Source organism: Crocodylus siamensis, chromosome 6 (assembly GCF_052110815.1).
Source record: "Crocodylus siamensis isolate JL-2025a chromosome 6, ASM5211081v1, whole genome shotgun sequence".
NCBI lineage: Eukaryota > Metazoa > Chordata > Crocodylia > Crocodylidae > Crocodylus > Crocodylus siamensis.
The window spans coordinates 91,732,953-91,756,546 of record NC_143400.1 but is presented as its reverse complement, the minus strand read 5'-3'; positions in this window follow the sequence as shown (position 1 = coordinate 91,756,546).

Sequence of the window (23,594 nt, the reverse complement as noted above, 5' to 3'; positions counted from 1 at the left end):
GCATAAATTACTACATAATGGGCATGGACATAGGTAACACTTAGACTGGTTTAAATGTAGTTGAGACCTGAAGCAGGACAGACATATGAGCCTGTTACACCAATTTAAAGCTGCCTGTCACTAGCATCTGAGAAGGGTTCAGTTGTTATGTGTGTCTGTATCCTGTCCCACATTTGTGAACTTCTTCCCAATCAGCAACATTTTGGAACAGCTCACTTGTTATGTGCATCTGCACCAAAATACCTTATTGGGACAGGTTCTGAATAGCGAGAAATGTAATACAGTTAAACAAAGTGTCTGGCTAAAGTAGTTATAGCACACTGTCTTGAAAAAAACACACAAAAAATTAAGGGGTGCTTTTTTGTTTCGGATTTTAACCCCTGGGTGTCATCAAAAGTACATCCACTATTGTCCATTTCTAATGGAAGAGGTTTACCCTGTAAAAAGCCACAAAACAGCAACAAATCTACTGTAGTTTGATTGCCCTACAGCCACACATACCAATTGCTCCTCTAGTTTGGTATTAGCTTAAAAAAATCAGTAGCCTTGACAAAATTTAAAGGACATACTGGGGTTGCCCCATTTCCTAGGACTATAAAAGGTATTGCTACGTTTACCAAATGCTTACCTCATGAAAAAATTGGGTTATAGGCTGTGTCCAGGGAGAACACAGCCAGGATTGCTTTAGCAGCTAAACTATAAAATCTTGTTCAGGAACTAATAAGACCTCGATTTTAAGTTGTGCTGAAAGACCACTCTGATTAGTTTCAAGTGGCAACTGTTGATGCTCAGCACTTCTCAAAATGAAGCCTGAACTGACTGAGTCTGAGACAGTTGTGGAGAAACAGGTAATTATTTGTAAAGAGGCAGTCAGGCTCTTTGGAGAGACTACACCATCTGCAGTGCACAATCCAGAGAACACCAACAAGTTTTTGAAATCCCATTGAGAACCCTTCAGCACATGGTATATTTAAGCTTTCACTGCAAACAAATGCTAACAACAAACCATGGCATATTTCTATTGTTAACTTTTGAGGCTACAAAGGAAAAATTCCAAATGTAACCAGGCAGCACGGTCCCTCTAGTCTGCAGGGACAAATGTATACAACCCCCTTTCATCTCAGTAGTGCTTTGTATTTAAAACCTAAAACAGAACTTAAATGTCAGTGCCATATGCTATTTTACTACTGATCATTTCACATTTGGTGTCACTCAATATACAGAGAGATACAGAGTCAAATTCTGTGCTGTGCTGCATTGCCTGGGTAGCAGGAGTCAATGTGCAAAGCAGCCTTTAAGCTGCTTGTGTAGCTGCCAGGGTTTGGGATGTGTTGGGCACTAGTTCAGCCCCCTCCATTAGTCAGAGCAGCCATAGAAGCTTTTCTAACTTACAGCAGCTCCCCTACAGATGCCAACTGGCCGTTCCACAGCCATAATAGCTAGACCACACAGCACTGCAATCTCCACCCCCAGGTTAGCAACACACATGCTTGCTCCACAGTGCCTTTTTTATCACTACTGTGGCATTGTCCCTGTGCTTGGGGGAACTGACCCATCTCTCCCACTGTGTTCCATACAAGCTCTGCAGAGATTGGATCCAATACATGGGTGAGGTTAATCAAACCACAACCAACTTTTATTCAATATGGCTTTAGATAAGGACAGTGTACTTGTGCTCAAGTCCTCCACCTAACACAAGACATCAAAGATACCTTTGAGAAGGGCAGCAAAGCGGACCTGGCACAGCTTCTGGTTGCAATGCATGGTACATAGTTTTGCACATGGGGCTGATCAGTATGTTTTTGCAGGATGCTGCCTGTAAGCTGATATATAGTGAGGTTCCTTATGGATGTACTGTAGTAATGGATCAGAGTTTTATCTTACATGCCGGAAACAAAATTAGCTGGTTGGGGCATCTATTTAATAAACTACTGCAAGGATCTGTTTAGTTCTACTCCATGTTAATGCATATGCTTATAACCTGCCACCAACCAGTAGAGTATCTTACGTAGAGTTACTAGCTGTTACATATCTAGGAGCCAAAGTAGATCCTGGACTAACCTTGTGGCCTCATTAGAACATACGAAGGGAATGATCCCCTCTCCTGATGCCTTGATGTGGAAATTCACAGGAACCTTCCTGAGTGCAGAGGAATCTGTCCTACAAAGTTCAGTCTAGGGACAAATATGCAGAGCAGTGCTGTGCAGCAGTCTGTGACAGAGGATGATAAACACATCATATTGACTTGGAAACATGTAGAGATTCTCACATTACTATGGGCTGCCTCAGACGCACATTAATATCTCCTCCTGCATGATAACTCAAATAGCCGCTCCAAAGCACTGACCAGATGCCATCACCCTTGAAACTGCGTGGAGAACCATTCAGAAATGAAAATAGCTTGCTGACAATGGTTCCAATAAGTGCAGATAAGCTGTAAACCTCTCAGAAAAAGAGTGGTCCAACCCAACTATGCAGTTCACACTGGCATCTTTCAGCTGAGTTCTCAACATCCCTTTGTGGCAGCTGCTCATGACTAATACAGGAGGTCTGGTACCATTCATGGCTAAAAGACAAGTGATCAGAGCCAACAGCTATGTCCTCGCAGAAGATCAGTGGCTCTGGATTGCTGACAGAATTCAGAACTCATGATTTATATCCGCTAGTCTGCAATCTGAATGACAAAACCCGGATCAGGTTGAACAGGCTGCTGACTAAGATGGCCAGAGTGGTGTCTACAAAGCAGAAATTCTGTCTGGCCCAGTCTGTTGTGTGACTGCAAGGCAACAGTGCAAATTGTCAAATGTGGTGGAGAACTGAAAATTCAGAAGCTTGCAGAGAGGACCTGTAACACCTGGCCATTCTTGACAGTGTAGCAGTCAGGTGGTTGAATGATATAATTATCAACATGTGACTGCAAATGAAAAAAGAAGACAAACAATGCCATTGCACCTGGAATATTCTCTAAAAAAGTTGGAGTTGCTCCTTTTAATGTCCTTTCTTGTTAATGGACCTTACCAATTCTCATGTCGGATCTCTTTAGGATCTCTTGCAGAAGACATATGGCTGCCCCTGCCTTCATTGCATCTCAGAAATAGTTAACAATAAGCCAGACACAAAGAGAAGACAGCAAGGAAGAGCAATGTACGGCACAACGGCTAAGCATACATACTAAATTCAGCAGCAACAGCTCACTCTACAGCTACCTCCGTAGACTCACTGAGGACCGTAATCTGCAAGACTCAGCCATTCTGCAGGATTCTGCCCTCTGCAAGCCTGAAGCCACTTCTTGATCCTCAACAGCTGACAGAAGTATTTTTAGTAGTTAATATTTAGCATAAAGCTATTTCTGTGATTGTTTTCCATTCATCACATATCTAATTTGAGGCATCTCCAAAGAATGATCTATCATAATAACTGTATTATAAAAATTGCCTCCTCTGAAAGGCATTCACATACCCTCTCCATTCCCTCCCCAAAGTAAACAATGATAATTAAATCAGCTTAATATACTTAGCTAGCATTAATGTGTTCAAAATTATACTGGGTAATTGTGGTGACAATGTTCTGCTGTTAACCCGCCATACTGAATTTCTTTCATAGCTGCCTTTGCTCACCAGAGGACAATATTTATGCTACAGGAGTGTCAAACAAGCAACTATCTCTGAAGCAGCAGTCAATGGTTTCTAAATGATAAAGCAGGTCTTCTCCCTCATTTTGCAGTGTTTTCTCCAAAAAGTAAGAGAGTATGCTTGCTTGCTTATCATTCCTGTTTCTCTAAGCAAGTGAGATAGCTTTGTTCTTCTGTACCACCATTTCTGCCTTGCAAACACTGAAACTGAATTTCCTTTTTTAGACAGCAAGGACGCAGACATTCTTCCCCTCCTCCTCTGTCTTCGTTGTGCCCTCTTCTTACCTCTGACAGCAAAAGAAATCCATGCTGCAGCTTTTTCCACAGCAGCAGCAGTATGGCAACAGCAGCTCAGAGGCAGCAGTCCCCTGTATTTCTTACTTCTGTTTCCTTCATTCAGCAGAGACATCGCTTGCTTGCCCAGAATACAATTTTGATGTGAATTCAGGAAATTGGTGCTGTATCTCCCATGTAAGTGAGTGTCAACTGCATTGAAGATACTAAATAAAATCAGAAAAAACCTTGCATGCTGCAGAATAAGGCATAACCATCTTTATTTGTGACACTTAGGTTTCCAGACTGACCAGACATATGTAAAAAAAGGGGAATCCTATCATTATGGGATACAATACCATGGACACAGTGAAATCCTGAAAGAAATTTAAAATGCCATATTTTGTGCATATGTTAAACATGCCTTTATTCAACCTGACATATTAGACCAGAGATTTTTTTTTAATGAAATTTCTGGTGAAAGAAAAGGGATGATTCCACACAGTGGTGCTGCAGCTTCAGACCAAAGTAAATCATGCATCAGAATATATTTGGAAATGATAATCCAAGAAGAGAGGAAGAAAGCACAGAAATAAAAAGAACTATACCCTGACTAGGGTTATTCAACATCCAGAAGGCCATTCTCTTTTACAATGAGTCACAGAATGGAGTGAAAATCAATGCCAAATTTGACTGCATATAAAACACTACATGAGACTCTGAAACACATTATCAGAAGCTTTCAAAAGAAGCACACAACTGTCAGAGAAGGGGAAAAACTGGACTGAATGGTCTGTATATTTTCCTTTCCGCTGGTTTCAAAAGTGCAACTAAATTAGAATCAAATTATTTTTTATAACACACCAGAGAGACAGAAATCAATGCATTTCCGTAATCCAATGTGAACTGTCAGTTGTAGTTCCTGCTGTGTAAAGAACAAAGGCTTCTGGTTACTGCTGACTGCTGTGACATACTGTGCTAAAGTGCATGCCCTGGGTTAGTGTTAACATTGCCACTGTTACCCCTAGCTAAGTTAATGTGACTGCCTGCACCACTAGAAGCAGTTTGGGCATAACGTGTTGCACACTGTAATGAGAAAAGAACTGCCCGTTTGCATAGCAGCATCTGGGGCTTATACGAAAGCTTTTTTCAGTTTTGTCTTCCTCATTAGAGAAATATGTGAGATACAAGTAGATTAAAACTGACAACCCAAAGCTACAAATTATTGGGTGATGAGACTGTGGTCTAAAACTGAGCCGCTAAACAGCTGATTTGAGTAACGCCGTGCCCTTTTACTGTGTCTTGGTAAACAGTTTGTGCTAGTGCCACTAGATGTGATGGAAGCTGACAGTTTAGCCAGATTCAAAAAGGGGTGGGTGAATTCTTGGAGGAATGGGGCATTGGTACCTATTGAGCATGGGAGGTAGAGATACAGCTTCTGAATTAGAACTTCCTGGACCTTAAATACTGGAGGGTGCAAGTAAGAGAGGAACAGTGGGGGAAAAAAACCGTGATCATTCCCAGTTCACTCTCCCTTTCAACATCCACTCTCTGCCACTGTGTGACACAGAAGACCTATGGTCTGACCCAGAAAATGGCAGTTACATTTTAATCATTTACAAAAAACAAAGGGCGTGTCCAAATAGCAGGTTTTCTTTTCCTCAACACAACCATGTGTCAGCCATGTTCATGCATCCACCTCCAGCATACCTTTGTTTGTATTGGTCCATTCTGGGAAAACTAAAGACTCTATTCCCTAGGTGGAGGAAACCTCTAAAGCCTTGTACCTTATAGCCTTTTATACCCAATTTGGCAGTGAACAAGTGGGGCCAATGAACCTATATGCCATGCACAGAAGACTGCACCAATGGCCTTCTGGCATATCTGGATGCACAGACAAATGGGGAAAAAAAGACTGGTCTACACAGACATTGTTAGGAGGGAACCAATAACACTCAAAAAAGAACCCAAAACAGTGCACTTGAATAGTTTCATGAAGACAGCTCTGACAGCCTAAGTGAAACCCCCATGGCTCTATGGCCCCAAATCATGTCACTCACATATGTCACTAACTGGATAGCTAGAAAAGCCTTAGACAGCCTCTTCCATCCAAGGATCACAGAGGCTTTTATAAATATCCCTTCATTAACTGATGTTTAGATTGTGGTAGTAGTTAAAGGCCCCAGACAGAACCGGGTGTTCCACTGGGACAGGTTCTTTACATACATGGATACAAACACTTGCCCTGTCTGACCAGGATGGCAATCTAAGGAATCCTTGTGAAGTTTGAAGATCATTATCCATACTAAACAGACAGGTGAAAGTAGGGCACAGAGTTGAAATTGCTCATCCATTACCTTATACTATGCCAGTACAAGGGACAGGAAAAGGCCTCTGGTGTTCTGATCTTCAAGTACCTGATGAAGCTATCAGATCACATTTTGCTTGAAAATTTAAAGCCCAAAAGAAGACTAAGATCCCATAAGGTTTTGGACTTGCCCTGAATGTGATGCTTATTTTAGTTCTGATTGTATAGTTCATTTACAGTTATTGATGCTGGTATTGTTAACATTTATTGAAATTAAGTTCTATAAACTTTGCAGAATACTCCTTGTGGAAGGTTAATATGCCCTGCTGGAGCAGCGATTCTCAACCTTTTCAGCCTCAAGGCATCCCTTGGTAGATTTAAGGCATTCCTAAAAAATGCCACTTCTTAGTTTTCATTTGCTTTTTGCCTACAAAAAGATAATTGAGCATTTTTTTTTTATTGAAAAGAACTCCAAAAGACTACAACAGGTCAGAATGTTTTAAAACTATGGATTCCTATGTAGCCCACATGGTACACTGCTGGTACCCCCTATTCAACTAAAGGCCTGACATGGTGGGGGAGGGGGGGAAGCAGGTCCAAACCCCAGGTGGCAGAGGCAGAAGCGGGGAAAAGGTGGGGTGAACACAGGGCTTCGTCCTCCCCACCCCCCATTCTTGACTGGCAATTTATAAGTATAGAATGGGTGTATACCGGAAACTGGGAGAACGACTGTTCACCAGAGTACCCCATGGGAAGACAAGGTCCAACGATCACAAACTCCTAGAAGACCATTTTAGGCTGGACATAAGGAAAAACTTCTTTACTGTCTGAATCCCCAGTGGTGGTACAGGCACCTACTCTTGATTCCTTTAAGAAACACTTGGATGCCTATCTTGCTGGGATCATTTGACCCCTGCTGACTGCCTGCCCTTTGGGCAGGGGGCTGGACCCAATGATCTTGTGAGGTCCCTTCCAGTTCTAATGTCTATGAAATCTATGAAATGTGCTAATATATGTACACACTTATACATATACACATATACACATATACACACATTACATATACTTACACGTACATTATATACAAATATAGGTTAACAAAGACAGTAACTCTTATTAATTCTAAACCCAGGCAATCTTAGCTGGATACGGCAGACAAAGGCACTATACTAGCATATGCCTTGACCCTCTTTGGCCTTCCAGGTAGTGTGCAACCCTTGCCCTCAGGAGGGCCCTCCTGGAGGCAGGAAAGGGAACACTCAAAGATAAAGCACATGTTAGACAGTAAATCAACAAATCCTCCTGCTCAGTGCAAAGAAATATGATGTCATTGGGATAACAGAGACCTGGTGGGACTCCACCCATGACTGGACCACAGGGATAGAGGGCTATACCCTATACAGGAGGGATCGTGTTGACAAAAGGGGCGGGGGTGTAGCTCTCTATGTGAAGGAAAGCTACATGTCCCTGCAAGCTGATGTTGGCGACGGGCATGGACAGCTAGAGACCCTCTGGGTAAAAATTCGTGGGGAATTCGGCACAGGGGACACAACGGTGGGAGTCTACTACAGACCTCCCACTCAAAGTCCCGAGCTTGACCAGAAGTTCGCCCGGGAACCGAATGAGGCCGCTTGCTCCAGGACCTTGGTTGTCATGGGTGACTTCAATTACCCAGACATCTCGTGGGAAGATCACTCAGCTAAATCTGAGCGGGTGCAAAGCTTTCTTTCGTGTGTGGATGACCTCTACCTGACTCAAGAAGTCTATGGGCCAACGAGAGGCAAAGCGCTGCTTGACCTGGTACTGGCTACGGGGGACGACCTAATCGGTGACCTAGTGATTGATGGGAAGTTGGGTGACAGCAACCACTAGCTGATCACCTTCACCATCCGCTGTAAAGCTGGTAAGTCAGTCAGCAACACGGAAGTCCTTGACTTCAGAAAAGCCGACTTTGACAAGCTCAAGAGGCTAGTCGGTCAGGCCCTCAGGGACCATGACCCCAGGGAGAGGGGAGTTCGAGAAGAGTGGTTGCTTCTCAAGGGAGCAATCCTCAGTGCACAAGCTAAATCTATTCCAACACGGAGGAAAGGCAGCAAGAAGGCACAGCAACCCCCCTGGCTCTCCAGAGACCTAGCGGACCTACTGTGGCTAAAAAGGAAAGCCTACAAAGGATGGAGGACGGGATTCACCTCCAAGGAGGATTACTCCGCGCTGGTCCGGTCCTGCAGGGACCAAACCAGGAAAGCCAAGGCTGCAACTGAACTCCAACTAGCTTCAAGCATCAAGGACAACAAAAAGTCCTTTTTCAGATATGTGGGGAGCCGGAGGAAAAGCAAGGGCAATGTTGGACCCCTGCTAAACCAGATGGGGCAACCTGACAACTGACGCCCAGGAAAAAGCCAACCTATTAAATAGGTACTTTGCGTCAGTCTTTCATCAGTCACACAGGATGCCCATGCCTGCTATGGGACAGGGAAATCTGGGTGAGGGGGATCCCCTACCCTCCATCAATGCTGACCTCGTGAAGGAACACCTTGAGAAGCTGGATACCTTCAAGTCAGCTGGCCCTGACAACCTGCACCCCAGGGTACTCAAGGAGCTGGAGAGCGTCATAGCCCAGCCCCTGGCACGGATCTTTGAAAACTCCTGGCACTCTGGTGTAGTGTCCGAAGACTGGAAGAAGGCCAATGTGGTGCCGATCTTCAAGAAAGGGAGGAGAGTGGATCCGGCTAACTACAGGCCCATTAGCCTGACTTCTATCCTGGGGAAGATCTTAGAAAAGTTTATTAAGGAGGCCATCCTTGATGGACTGGCCCAGGCTAGCATCCTAAGGGATAGCCAGCACGGGTTTGTTGCGGGTAGGTCTTGTTTGACCAATCTCATTTCCTTCTATGACCAGGTGACCTATCACCTGGACAAGGGAGAAGAGATTGATGTCATGTATCTTGACTTCAAAAAAGCTTTTGATCTGGTATCCCATGATCACCTCTTGGCCAAACTGCCCAGTTGTGGCCTTGGCTCCACCACGATCCGCTGGCTGGGAAATTGGCTTCGTGGTCGGAGCCAGAGGGTTGTGATTGATGGCAGTCACTCATCATGGTGCCCTGTGACCAGTGGGGTCCCTCAAGGCTCTGTCCTGGGACCCATACTGTTCAACATCTTCATTAACGATGTGGACATTGGAGTCAGGAATGGACTGGCCAAGTTCGCCGATGACACCAAACTTTGGGGCAAAGCATCCATGCCAGAAGGTAGGCGGGTGATCCAGGCTGACCTGAACAAGCTCAGCAAATGGGCAGACGAGAACCTCATGGTGTTTAACACCGATAAATGCAAGGTTCTCCACCTTGGGAGGAAAAACCTGCAGCACCCTTATAGGCTCGGCAGTGCTACGTTGGTTAGCACTACAGAAGAAAAAGACTTGGGGGTCATCATTGACCACAAGATGAACATGAGCCTCCAATGCGATGCTGCGGCTAGTAAAGCAACCAAAATGCTGGCGTGCATCCATAGATGCTTCTCGAGCAAATCCCGGGACGTCATTGTCCCCTTGTACTCGGCCTTGGTGAGGCCGCAGCTGGAGTACTGCGTCCAGTTTTGGGCTCCACAATTCAAAAAGGATGTGGAGAAGCTTGAGAGAGTCCAGAGGAGAGCCACGCGCATGATCAGAGGTCAGGAAAACAGATCTTACGATGACAGGCTGGGAGCCACGGGACTCTTTAGCCTGGAAAAGCGCAGGCTCAGGGGTGATCTGATGGCCACCTATAAGTTTATCAGGGGTGACTACCAGGATCTGGGGGAACGTCTGTTCACCAGAGCGCCCCGAGGGATGATGAGGCCGAACGGTCACAAACTCCTGCAAGACCATTTCAGGCTGGACATACGGAAGAATTTCTTTACTGTCCGAGCCCCCGAGGTCTGGAACAGTCTGCCAGTGGAGGTGGTTCAAGCACCTACATTGAACACCTTCAAGAGTAAATTGGATGCTTATCTTGCTGGGATCCTATGACCCCAGCTGACTTCCTGCCCTTTGGGCAGGGGGCTGGACTCCATGATCTCCCGAGGTCCCTTCCAGCCCTAATGTCTATGAAATCTATGAAATCTATGAACCCCTCGCGGTGATGGAACAATAACTGAACACACATACGTGAAATTATATCAAATAAGATACAATGCATAAAGTTAACCAATACAATGAATTCAGGTGTTGAGTTGGGGTTGCGCTAGCAGGCCCTACTAGGAGGCTAAATAAAACAACTTATAATCCTCTCATAATACAACATTAAAGGGCGCAAGTTTACAGTGAAAATCCCAACAATACAAGGAACCAGAACACAATGACTCAGCAACTGTGCCAAAAGAAGAAATGATCCCGAGAAAAGGAACCCATTACCTTAAGGGAACACCATCACCCTCCCCTAGATCACATGACTAAGAGGGGCCCTATAACCACAAAGCTACCCTTAACAAATGAGCCCCTTAACTCCTCTCTCCACATAAAAGGAGTCATCCCCCACCCCATCACAGGGTTTCCCTTTAATTACCCAAATGGGGAGGGCCTCATGCAGCTGCGGGGGTGCCTTCAGCTCCACCCACCCTGTGCACTGCAAGCTTCTGCCTCATGCAGGGATGGGGACCCATGCTGCCTTGTGCAGCCATAGGGGTCCCTTCAGCTCTCTGGACCCTCCTGTGCACCAACCCATGCACCGACGCCACAGCTCTCTGCATGATGGGGCTGGAAGCAGCTGCTCATTGTCTCCCGCTTGGCAAAGGTGTCTTCAGAGCACTTCTGGAGCAACTACTTCACCCCGTCAGCTCAGCCAGCTGTTCTGCAACCCTTCTTCATCATTCCTCATCAAAGCGGCTCGTGTGCTGAGCAAACAGGCTTTTACCCCTTCTGCAGGCTCCACACCCATATTGGAAATGAACCAATGGGAAAGCCTGAGGGGTTACTTCCCCCTCAGGTCCTCTTCTTCACTTTGCCCCTAGGTCAGTGCAGGGCAAGCCTTCCTCCTGCCTTCTTCTGCTTGGTGGGGAAGGGAAATGCCCCCACCAATCAGCCTGAGCCATCTGGCTCAAGCCATTACGCTGGGCTGCCACTGGCCAGCCTGCCACACCTATTTGAAATGTCTGGGTTTATCTTGGAACTTGCTTGTACACCTCCCACTGCTAGCATTGTGCAGCACCTTGCAGCACCTTTAAAAGGATCTCAAGGCACCCTAGTTGAGAATCACTGTGCTAGAGTTAGGGATGGAAACATTTGCTATGTTTGACTGACGTATGAAGGGCAGAGTAAAAGAGAGAATGGACTGCTGTTAGAAACCAGAAGATTTGGGTACCTTGGGTTATTTATTTTATTCTGATGCTTACACAGATTTTTTAAATATTTTGACAATAAAAGCCTGAAAAGACTTTTATAACCTGAACTTTTCTGTGCAGTGTTTTATCAGCTAATAAAGAGCTGTCCATATGCTGTGGTTACCCTGGAAGCAGGCTTATTGACACTTTTGTTGTTTCTCATATACAATCATAGGAGTGAAACATTTTGTAAGTCCAGTAACTTTACGGGAGTTTTTTTTCAAAATACCAAATTATGCATCACCCTTTTACGTTGTAAATGTATATCAGAGAGCTAAAGACAGAAAATAATTGAACTCAGCAATTATAATCTCAGGTATTATCTGTGGATTCCAAACTAAACAGCTATAAGCAAAAGTACATTACATGGAGGATTAAATAGTTTTAGGGTTAATATCAATATTTCACTCAACTGAATAAATGTGGTCAAATTTACCTTTCTCTTAGAATTTCTGAAGAAGCCACCAAAAGTTTTGCAAACTATTTCTAGCACATGTACATGAAGGACTGTATAGTAGTATAGACGTCTTCCCATTGATCTGCAAAGTAAAATGTGAATGCAGTACTCTTTCAGGATGTTATCAGTAGCTGCCACCTGCTTAATCTTGCTAGCTCTCTAGACTCTTGTAGTCTAAAGGACAAACCCTGACAAGTGCAGAGAACTAGTGTTAGTTATTAAGGCAAACTCCAATGCTGGGTGCCATAATTCTTTGCAAACACTTAGTTTGTACATATAGAGCCCTTGTGAGGTAGAGGTATTATCATCTCCACTCTACAGTTTATAAAAGTAAAGTTTAGACAAAGCCCTAATTCTGTTCAAAGAGAAATCAATGGCAAAACTCCCACTGACTTCCAAAGTACAGTATCAGCCCCTGAATGATATGCTTATGGCCACGTTATAGATCTATGGCACAACAGGGAATTGAGCCAGTACTTCCCAACTCCTGCTGAACTATAAAACACTTTCCTTACTTGCACTGTAAATGTCTGTGGTCAGATTCTATCCTTTAATCAAACCGGTGATTCAAGACACACGGCTATTAATACAAGTGTTATCACTTTACGTAGAGAATTGAGTGACTGAAGAAAATCAAAATAGAAGAAAGAGAAAACCTGAATATTTCCAATAGAAACTGAAAAATCAGCATTAAGACATCTAAGACTGTGGGACAGAAAAAGGATCAAATGAAAGGGGCAAGTAGTGCTGATAAGGCTAACAATGCCTTTCAGAAATTGGCCTGATTCAGTGTATATCTGTGAATGTATACGTTTACTTCATAGCTAGCTTGGATATACGTTTTTGCCCAGCTCAGCTTCCCTTCTTTTGAAATGTTGGCAAAAAACCCAGTAGATTCCTGCAACAAATTAAACACATTTTCTGGATTCAAGGCCTATCTGGTGCCAATACCTCCATGCCAGGTGATGGATCCTCTCCTTGCTTCAGTTATATCATCTGAAAAATAGGGCTTATAAATTATCTTTGCGTACTGCTTGTTCTCCAAGTCCATAAATCTGTTAATATCAAGGCACATCACAAAAGATGACAAGGGAAAATTCTTTAACTACTTATTCTGTAGATGGAAACTTCTGTTAAATTTTCAGATTTGCATAAGGGAAGAAAACATCCTAGCTCCTAAAACATATGGCCTTTTGGGGGTAGCTGAGGATGCTCTAACATCAGGTACCTTTGAGGGTCCAAATAATTTCTGCTACTTCCTTTTAAGAGCAGGAAATGAGAGTTCCCTAATCTCTGAGATTAAAAAAAACTTTCTTCAAAATGGATATGAAGAAGATGATTGTTCTGGGCCAAGGATAAGCAAACTAAAATGTTGTATCTCATCATTTAAGCTCCTACCTCTATGGGGAGCTGGCGTGGCTAGTGAAATTCCTGGAATCCAATATCTTCAAAGGAGCAAAATTACAAGCAATTTTCTCTTTCAAAAAATAATATCCATACAAGAGTCTCATTCTTGGTTTAAACAACAAAGAATAACTCACCAGAGAGTAGTGATAATTACCAAACAAGATCATAGGAAGAGAATAAACACCAAAAAGGAATCATTTTCCTGATTTAAAGGGATTGAAAAATACCTCGTAGACTACATCTTGCCTTCACACCTAGGCTGTGTTCCAAAAGAAGCCTAGAAAACTGTTCTAGGATTTAGCCAATGTAATAAAAAAAAACTTTCTGAAGAAATAATTGGTATGGTCTGAAGAAAAAATTGGTATGGTCTGAAAAAAGAAATTGAACTGAGAAGCAAAAACCTGAGAGACTGAAACAGTATCACTCCCAAGAGACTTATGATCAGAAACCATAGGGAACATGTAGACAGAAACCATCATGCATACACATCTGAGGTAGGCAGTTTGATGTGCCTAGTCCTGGACTGCTTTGCCATCATATAATCCCAAAGCTTCCTGCTAGCTGAGTGGTCTGAAAAATGGTCTAATCCACTAACCACCATATATACACTAAAGAAAGGCAGCATAGCCTGCCTGTACTGGCCATATGGACATAAGGAAAAAGGCTGGTAAGATGACAGGTTCATTAAATATGAGACATACACTATCCTGAGGAAGTACCTTACAATAGTCCAAATACCACTCAATGCTCAAAGGGCTATTATAAAGGCAGAGTAGAACGTCAATAATTATTCAAAAACATCTTTGTGACTTTGGAGCCCAAAACTTATTGATTTTATGAGACTTGGGCTCCTAAGCAATTTAGACACATTTGAAAATTTTACCTATGGAGCCTAAAGCACAACCACTAATTGAGATAAAATCCTAATGAGGTAGAAATGTCATTAGCTGGAAATGTTTTAAGTTGGTCAGAACTCCGCTATGACTTCACAATATACATGGGTTCAGCTGGAGTGACAAAATGTGTAAATTCCTGTCAGCACAGAATGACAAGGCTGTAACATCCTGACCTACCTTTCAACAGAACCAAGTAAACTAGAAATAGTAATTTGGGATACACTCAGATCATTGCCAAATGAATCCCACAGGTATGAAGCTTAAACTTCAGGCTGAGATACTGAAGAACAGGGAGAAGCAATCAGTGCACAAGTCATTACTGTTTAGTGCGTGCTTTCAGAGAAATTGCATCAAGCTTACACTAGCAAATAATATGGTCAAAAGATATTTGAACGGTCAGCACAGGCCTGTTACAATGCAGAATGCCTTACAGTTTCATAGTTTCTAGGGTCGGAAGGGACCTGAGCAGATCATCTAGTCCGACCCCCTGCCATGGCAGGAAAGAGTACTGGGGTCAAACGACCCCAGCAAGGTGTTCATCTAACCTCCTCTTAAACACCCCCAGGGTAGGGGCCAGCACCACTTCTCTTGCAAGTTGGTTCCAGACCCTAGCCGCCCTGACTGTGAAGTCGCGCCTCCTGATATCTAGCCTAAACCTACCCTCTGCCAGCTTGTGACCGTTATTCCTGGTCACTCCTGGCGGTGCTCGGGGGAACAGGGATTCCCCCAGTGCCTGCTGGTCCCCTCTGACTAGTTTATAACAGGCCACAAGATCCCCCCTCAGTCTTCTCTTGTGGAGGCTGAACAGGTTCAGGTCCCGTCGCCTCTCCTCATAGGGCCTGCCCTCCTGCCCCCTGATCATACGAGTGGCCTCCTCCGGACCCTCTCCATGCTGTCCACATCCCTCCTGAAGTGCAGTGCCCAGAACTGGACGCAGTACTCCAGCTGCGGCCTGACCAGTGCCGCATAGAGGGGGAGGATCACCTCCTTGGACCTGCTCGAGATGCATCTGTGGATGCATGCCAGGGTGCGGTCGGCCTTCCTGACTGCCTCCCCACACTGGCGGCCCATGTTCATCTTGGAGTCAATGATGACCCCCAGATCCTTTTCCACCTCCGTGCTGACAAGAGGGGAGTTCCCTATCCTGTAGGTATGGTGCTGGTTGTTCCTCCCAAGGTGCATCACCTTGCACTTGTCTGTGTTGAAACCCATCCTATTCTCGTCTGCCCACCCTTGTAACCTGTCTAGGTCCGATTGTAGCCTGTTGCATCCTTCCAGTGTGCCCACGTCCCCCCACATCTTAGTGCCATCAGCAAATTTGAACAGGTGCTTTTTACCCCCTCGTCCAAATCACTGATGAAGATGTTGAACAGTGCAGGCCTGAGGACCGAGCCCTGGGGGACCCCACTGCCCACGTCCTTCCAGGCTGAGACGGACCCAACCACTACCACCCTCCGGGTGCGGCCCTCCAGCCAGTTGGCGACCCATTTGACTGTGTGGGTGTCTACAGCACAGCCCCCCAGTTTCTTAATGAGAACGGGTTGAGAGACAGTGTCGAAAGCCTTCCGGAAGTCCAGGAAGACTATATCCACTGCTACCCCTGTGTCTAATGATCTGGTGATCTGATCGTAAAAGGCCACCAGGCTGGTCTGACAGGACCTGCCACTGATGAGCCCGTGTTGGTTGCCCCTAAGCATGCAGTCCCCTGCTGGCCCTTCCTGGATGTGTGCCAGCATAATTTTCTCAAACAGCTTGCCTAGGATCAAGGTAAGATTAACCGGCCTATAGTTTCCCGGGTCCTCCTTCCTGCCTTTTTTGAAGATTCAGACCACGTTGGCCCTCTTCCAGTCCTCCGGTACCTCACCAGAGCACCACGAGTGCTCGTAAAGTTGTGCCAAGGGACTTGCAATGACCTCGGCCAGTTCCTTTAGAACTCTAGGGTGGAGATCATCCGGACCGGCTGACTTGAATATGTCCAACCCCTCCAGAAGCTCCCTAACTAAATCCTCGCTAACCCGTGGCCCAGGTGTGCCTCCCCCGGGGCCCGAGGGGGGCCCAGCAGGGAGGTGGCTGTTCTGGTTCCTTCTTAGGAAGACGGAGGCAAAGAAATCGTTAAACATGTTAGCCTTGCCGTCTGGTGTGATGACCAAATTTCCCAACGCGTCCTGCAAGGGCCCCACATTACCCGGGACCTTCTTTTTACCCCCTATGTATTTAAAAAAGGACTTCTTATTGTCCTTAATCTGGGAAGCTAGTCCCAGTTCCATCTCTGCCTTGGCCTTCCTAACTACCCCCCTACATCCTGGAGCAACTACAGAATAGTCCTCCCTGGTGATGACCCCTTCTTTCCATTGGGTGTAAGCCTCCTTTTTAGCAAGGAGACATTCCCGGATGCTTTTGGTGAGCCACAGAGGCTTGTGTGCTCTCCTGCTCCCTTTGATCCTCGTTGGGATTACCTTCCTTTGGGCTTGGAGGATCGTCTCTTTAAGGAGCAACCGCTCTCCTTGGACACCTGGCTCCCCTCCCCTCCGGGACCTCAGCGCTTCTCCAACTATCCTCCTTAGCTCATTGAAGTCTGCCCTCCTCAAATCTAGGGCCACTGCCTTACTGCATGCCTTTGCCACCTTGCACTGGATGTTGAATCCCAGCAGGCGATGATCGCTGTCGCCCAGGTGGTCAAGCACCCGCAGCCCCGTCACCAGGTCATCACCCGTGGCCAGCACTAGGTCCAACAAGGCGTCCCCACGGTGGGGCTGTGCACCCCCTGGGTTAGATGGAGGTCCTGCACTCTGTCCAAGAACCTACATGAGTGTTCAGACCTGGCTGACTGTTCTTCCCAGCCTTTTGTGCCCAGGAATCTTTGTTACCAAACAAACAGACAAAATCACCTCATGCCCTCCTAACACACACTCTTCTAGGAACGATGAGCCAGAGGCTAGTGGTTTCCTGCCAAGGTAAGTAGGGAATCTTTTAGTTTCGCAAAATCTACTTCAGTGAATTTCGGCTTCTGTGCTTGATGCACTACTCTTTGACATGTTGATCACTACCATGAACTTACTTTGTCTCTCTAGTTATGTTCTGTTCCTGCTTAGCTATTGGTATGCAGCAATCAAAGTTATGTGGGCTAAAGCCATGGGTTCCACTGCAGAGCTTCCAAGCATGGGAAAGGGAAAGGCAGTCAGTGCCTTTCTGTTGTTTGAAGGAATATATGGCGATTTGCCTGTATGCTCAAATTACAATATAAAACAAATAGTTCCTAGTGCAAGGAAGCCCATGTCCAGTGCCAGAATATTGATATCCAATTGCAGTCCTAGAGGCTACCCTCTGTAGGCATCAGCTCCTATCACTAGCTTTAGATGTGTCGTTATTACTTCAATTTGCATGAGAAATGACTGGAATTCCAATCCTAAATTACTGCCAAGGCAACTAGTCTCTCTCCAAGAAGTAATAAATCGGTTGTTGTGTTGCCCATTTTCAATGGGATTTCAGAGTAGCTAAGATGATCTTGTATGGAGACACCAACACAGCCGAGGCTAGAAGGCCTACCATGGGTTGGCTGCTTACATGATCTCTTTGAAGTCCCATGCCATAGGCCCATAGGAGAGGTAGGGCCCACTCCGGCCATTAAATCCAGTCCCTTGCAATTACAAGAAACTATTTAATAGATGTTAAGTTCAAAACTGTCCACAAAAACAGCCACTCTGGCCCTTTCTGAATACTATTGACTCCGAGCATTCCTAGCACCCTACAACAAATTAGGATCTTTAATGCAAAATGCCCAAAAGCAGTAACATTGCAATGGGACACAGGAAGAGATCAGGAAAGACTAAGAGCTCCACCAATGCCATGTTCTTTTGCTCAGTTTCAATCCATTCTGCTGTGTGGTCCATTTAGCTGGTTCCTATCTCATTTCCTTCCATCTTGCCTTACAGTAGCAGGGGCAGTAGTGAGTCTCTGAAAGATTGGCAAATGACAAGTCCACCATGAAGTCACAATTTCCGCTGGCCTACTATACTGTCAAGTTGTTCTCTGGCAGGTCCTATCCTTTGTAACATCTTGTTAGTTTGCATTTTTGTCAGCCAGCTAATTTTCAGACTTTTTCTGAACCAGTAGTATTCAGTGCCCTTCTTGACTATCCAGCACTCACACCTGTAAAGGAATACTAACCATAGATGGCACTTCAGCAACTTTAATTCCAGTTTAATCTGATGGAAGCAGACCACTCTCCTAAGACTACTGAATGTAGATTTTGCTCCCCTAATTCTGGTTCAGATCTCAGTATCATATCAACCATCCGCTGTTATGAAAGTTGCCATTGGTACAGCATCAACATTTATTCAACCAGTTACATTATTTTTCTTAATTAGTTTCAGGTTTATTTTTTTTCAGCCATTGCTCTTCATCCTGGATTGCTTGCTGGCCTTGTTGATGTACTGATAACACCTTTTTCAGATAATGACATGCAGATTAAATTAACAGCATAGTTACTGTTTTTTAATATACTCACCACTCCATTGTTTGTCTTGGCCATCTTTCAGGTTGTTCTTGATGATCCTCTCAGGGTACAAGACAGTCTGGGTGAAAAAACAGCCCTATCAGATACCACATTCATGCTGCATCTCATCTCTGGTACAGATACTTACTTTTGAGTACATTGGATAAATCTTGGTAGCTCTTTTGGTAGCATTATTGTTTTGGTTATTTTGTAGCTCTTTTGTATTTATTCTGCTTGGTGCTAGCATGAATCCTGCCTGAGGCAGGAAACAAGACTCCACACTATCTTTTGGAGGACAAGGAAGAATCCTTGGAAGTCTACCAGTGACAAAACTGGACCCTTTGACAGCTTCCCACATGATGTCTCATCAGTTAATCCTCCCCTTAAACACATGCAATATATGTTACTCCAGGGCAGCCAATGACTACCATCAAGCATGGTGTAAAAATATGCAAATTAGACAGGAAACAAAGAGAAATTTAATATCTGCTCCCCTACAACTGATGCCATTTCTCAAATGCTGTATTAATACATCTCCCAACTTTGAGAGTACGTGGCCAGTTTCCTTCCTCTGGAACAGGTATGATAGTTACCATGGTGACAATTCTGAATTTTCCTTAACTGGATACTGCTTCAGGTCCCAGAGGAGCAAGATGTGGTAAAGGCACCTCCTGTCTTATCTGGAAGTAACAGAAACAAAGCTTTTTCTTCTTTCATTTGACAAAATGGGATTAATGGTTTTCTTTGGCAGGAAGGACTGTATCCACTTGTTCTGATAAAAGGTGTGCAGTTGGATTCTTTTGGGAGGAACCTGAGGATTTGCTTATTTATGAAATGCAGTCTCATAATCTAATCATACACTGCTCGGAGCATGTGTGTAGACATGAGCAAACATCAGAGATGATAGAGTGAGAAAGACCGAATGTCTTCACACTCTGGAAGTCCTTGGAAACATCCCAGTATTAATGTAAATCTTAAAATACTTTTAGGACCAGATCACGTATAGGGTATGCCTGCCAGGAACGGTTCAAGCAAGCACTCTACTACCTCTGGCTGCCCTCAGTACAGAATCCACTCATGTGCCAGGAGACATTTGGATCCAATGATATTCACTCATATGTGGCAACTGACAATGTTTAAGGGAACATGAAACCTGAGGTGTACTTGTGAATCAAGGGCAGGCCACTCACAAACATCCACCATTGATCCTTGGTACTTGTCTCCAGAATTGCTAAATCCAGCCAAGCGCTAAGGCACTTCACCCTTCCCAGGCGAGGTCTAAAGGGTGACCTGACTGAAGAGCCCAGGATTAAGGTGGCACCAAGTGAGGACAAGAGGGCAAAAGGCACTTTGTCCCCAACTGGACTTCAAAGAGAATGCTGACGCAACCACGGGATACAAGAGATGCTAACACATCCAAAGACACTTCAGCCTACCTATGCATCCACATAACTGCAAGTGTGCCACAATCCTGGAGATGCCCAAAAGTTTCAAATGCCACAACACTTATGTTGTTAATGCCTCAACAGAAGCACAGAGTCTTTGGTGCCCTTGAAACCAACATACTAACAAAAGGAGCTGTTAAAAGTGTTGAGTGATACCCAGAGCTGAAAAGAGAGGGCTCTTGACTTAGAAACACAAGTCGACTAACTGGGAGCGATCACTAAAACAGCTAGAGAGCTTTTCACCTAGGACTACAGCGATGAGGGTTGGAATTGTGCTGATTTCAACCACTGGGCAGCTCTGGTGGGAACTGGCTGCAGTCAGAAGGGAACTAGATGCATGCTGGAGTCCCGAGGTAATATGTATCTAAGGATGAATCCATAAGCCAAGCTACTGGTGCCTTTGAAACAAAAAAAAAAGAGCTCATTGAGTTTCCAACATAAAACATGCTGGAGGGCAATATCTAAAAATGAATCCTGTATAGATGTTATCTTTGAATGAGCACTCTAATACCCATTTTACTGCTGGCCTGACTCGCACAAAGATTTGAAGCAATTTGGATAAAAGGCACTGCAACCTTGTGGATAAATTACACATCTGCTACCTCAGAAATCGCTGGGATAGGTAGCTGCGTGACTTCTTGAAAATCAAATGAATTCTCTTCTTCAGTTAGCCCATCTAGAAAATGAACCTGTAAATATATAGGCCCCAATCTGACAAACATTTATACACATACTTAGTTTTCTTCATGAGAGTCATCAATTAATCACTGGCAGTCCTCAATGTTGGGAGACCATGGAGATTGCGCCTTTGCTGGGTTACTGAGTACCACCACAGCTTCTTGAGTTGCTGAGTCCAATGCTCGACAAGTAGACCCTCCATCCAGCAAGCTGCACATACAAACTCAGTTGAGCTTCCACCAGCATGCTGAGTACAGTCTTATTTGCCTCTGATGCCTCTTCTCTATTCCATCACTGACTCTCCATCTCAAACTGATGTAGGCCCTGCTTCACAGCAACTTTCTACTCACAGCAGACCAAAGCAATTGATTCCCAGTGTTGGCCATCGATACGCAGCTTGAAAAGGTTTTTCTCGCAGACATCAGCAAAACAGAGTTTGGGCTGTCCAAGCTAACATTTGCCAGTGGTCAGCTCACTCTAGAATATGCCCTAAGTGATTTGTCCATCGCTCATATGATTCACGTGTCCTAACCAACAAAGGCGTCTCTGTTCATGAAAGTAATTCTATGAAATGTATAATACATAAAGTTGAGTGGGTACATCAGACTGCAAGTCCGAACCAGTGTCTTGTAGTCTTTTGTCAGTCTGTATCCATCTGTTACCTCAACTTATATTACAAGCTTTTGCAAGTAGAAACCATCTTTTTATTCTGGATTTGTACAACACCTGGCAAAATGGACTCCTGGTCCAAGAGCAGGGCTCCTAACTGCTATATTAATACTAACGATAATAACAATAATACTACTAATAAATCCTGCCCCAACTGAGATCAATAGCAAGAAAATATTATTTGAAATCATTTGGGTAGTAAGCACTCCCTGAGAACAACAGTAGCAAAATCAGGCCCATAAATGATCAAGAACTGCTAATGAGTTCTATAAGAACAGAATGAGGTCTGTAAATATCCCTAAAGAAAACTGTTAATCATGCCACTAATTTATTTAAGTATAGCTAGTAAACAGGCTACCTAGAATTAAATACATAGAAAAGTTGAAGACATAGATCATTGAGATAGAGGAAAATGAAATCCTGGTAGAAACTCAAGCATTTTAAAAATTAAAGCTTACATTTTGCAAAAAATATGGCGGATTAACATCTGGTACTTCCTACTTGCCTGGGAAGACTTCCACTTGATCGTAAGCATAAAGGTCTTGATTATAACATTAAAATAAGATGTATATATGTTTTGTGATATCCTTACTACATACATGTATATCACTGTTTTATGATTATTCCGATTACATTTTTAAAAATTGTGAATATGCATTTTTTCACATCATATAATACCCTATTTATTTCTTTGATTGGAAATATAATTGTGCCTGTGCTCAGGTTTTCACAGTCCCCTTTGTCTTATTTCTGCCCCTACATCTTTTCAGGTACCTCCTTTTCTACATCCTGCCTTTTAATATTCTGAGACTTAAGAGCCCCTGTCGCTGCTATGACTATTTAAGAAAAGACTGTAGTTTTTACTGTGGGACTGTGCGGATGACAAATATAAAGAGAGAAAAGAGCACTTTCAGTATTTCCCACCAAATGCGGAGTACTCCAAGACATTTGAGAGCTTGCCATTGAGTCAGTGGGAGAACCAGGATTATATAACTTAATTTTAGATATCAGGAAGTCCTGTGTTTATTTCTTCAGATCACACGGCCCCAGCAACTGCTGCCGCTGCAGGAGCTGGTACATCTGAGGTCTCTCACAAACGTATGTGGAGGGATATTAGGTATTTCCTAAAAACAAAAAGACAAGTTAACTCCCACAAACATTGCTTTTGTCCAGCCAAACCACGTATGCTTTTGTCGTGTCCAGTGGTTCCTGATCCGCAATGCTTGGTCTGCTCACTGTCTGAGACCTTGGCACAGGGTCTGCTCCTGCTATACAGATCGTGCTGCGCCCCTCTGTGTCATTAAAAGTCGGCTGGGAAGAGTGCACAGTGCTGCTGGAGCAATTCCAAGGGCTGCAAAAAAAACATGAGAACCATGGCTGTAGCACATATCACCCACTTTCTAACCCCCTTCCCAATCCTTTGGTCAGTTTGTGCTTCCTCAAAAAAAAAGATGAATCTTAAACGGTCAAGGCTGATCAGCATGATAGCAAAGGCGGAGACTGCCCCTGGTGCAGAGGCGCAGGGGCTGCCCAGCCGAGGAAGGGGACGGAGCCACGAGAGGCTCATTTTGTGGGGACGGGGAAGGGCACCTCAACACTACACGCAAGCATGGGGTGGGGGCGCCCGTCAGGGCGACAAACTCCGCTGCAACGGCCCTGGGGCAGATGCTCCCAAATCTGACGTCCTGTCCATCGCTCCAGTTCGGGGGCTGTGGAAACCACCTTTTCCCTTGCATCCCCCACCCCTCGGGACTCCTTCTTGAGCTGCCACCACCCCCACAAACGCCTCCCTCCAGCCTGGCTCAGGGATCACCCAGGATTCCCTCACTCGCTGCTGCTGCTTGGGGCCGGGGGGGCACACTTTTTGGCTGGGGGTCAGTTTCCTGCCTCCACCCCGCCCCCAATCCCCCTCATGGGCTCCTACATCCTCCCTCCCTTGACGGGAGCATTCCTCCTCCAAATCCCCCCCAGCAGGGG